Genomic DNA, 1,409 nt, shown 5'->3' on the forward strand with positions numbered 1-1,409 from the left:
TCTGATATATAGATATATATCTATATATAATCTATATATAGATATATATCTATATATATGTATAGAGAGAGAGATGTCTCTCCCTGTGTATGTATATATATATATATATATATATATATATATATATATATATATATATATATATATATATATATACAGGGAGAGAAAGCGAGAGAGAGCAACAGCACACTTCCTTTTATGTATGTCCTACAGTGGGAGAGCTACTTTAGGGCACAGAATTTTATCAGCTGAAATCTCAGCATGTATAATGGAAAATATAGCAAATGACAATATTGTTGACACACACAGACTAGCCTAGTAAATCTTACTGAGACAACTCTGATCTCACATGGACAAAGTGACAAACAGAACATTACAGAGATCCTCCATGTGTCACTGTGTGCGCTCATGCCCCATCATCATTGAAGCTCAAGAGGCAGACTACCCCTCTGACAGTGTTTGGGCTCTACTGATTTCCACAGGGACATTTAGCTTTTGTATGTATATCTCTGATCTAAAGTATGCACACGAAAGTGATGTCAGGGAAAATGAATTATGTTTTTCAGTCTGATCTGACAAACTCATTGTTAAATCTTTATAAAGCAGACATTACTCCCTTGTGAACACAGATCTGCCGCTGCACTGAGCAGCAGACGGGAGATATTTATGCATCTGCTGGTGGTGTTTCCCACATTAGAGGAACACTTTTGTTCTGGAGAATTATAACAGACTTATTTCCCTGCAGTGTCAAAGAGGTTGTTATGCCTCACTCCCCAGCCCACCGCATCTCATCCACCAGCTACAAACACACACTCCGGCTCAATTATGAATTTGCTCGCATCCAATTACGGACAGATGCCAATAAATACTGCTTTCTCCCTTCACAGCAATTAAAACTGGCCATGAAAATGAATCCCATTCTAAAAATAACTGTGATAACAAATAATTTGTGGTTGGACCGCTCATTAGTATATTTCACTTACACACAATCTAAATGTCAATGTGAAGAAGAGTAAGTGTGAACAATGTGTTTTTTATGGTCTGTTCATCCAGCCTCAGCACTGTTCATACAGTAGAAATATTGTTCTTGGTGCATGCACTACCACAGACTTGTATTTGATTAAGTAATCAATCATGTTCAGTCAATGGGTTGGCCTTTATAATGTGACACATTCTTTAATTATCATGCCAGCTACACATCCCCCTCTTCTCCTTAAAGGCTATACAAACCTGTAAGTGGTTGCATTGATTGACTTCTCTACCATCCTCGCCTCCTCTTGCTTCAGCTTCTTATTAACATGCATTAACATGGCATATACCCTGCTCCATGCATGACAATAGTTTTTTCTTCAGCCTTACTCACTACATGTCTCTGCGATACGTGACATTGGGTAATTCTCCAATGAACT

The sequence above is a fragment of the Pelmatolapia mariae genome, linkage group LG16_19 (genome assembly GCF_036321145.2).
Source record: "Pelmatolapia mariae isolate MD_Pm_ZW linkage group LG16_19, Pm_UMD_F_2, whole genome shotgun sequence".
In the NCBI taxonomy this organism is placed as follows: domain Eukaryota; kingdom Metazoa; phylum Chordata; class Actinopteri; order Cichliformes; family Cichlidae; genus Pelmatolapia; species Pelmatolapia mariae.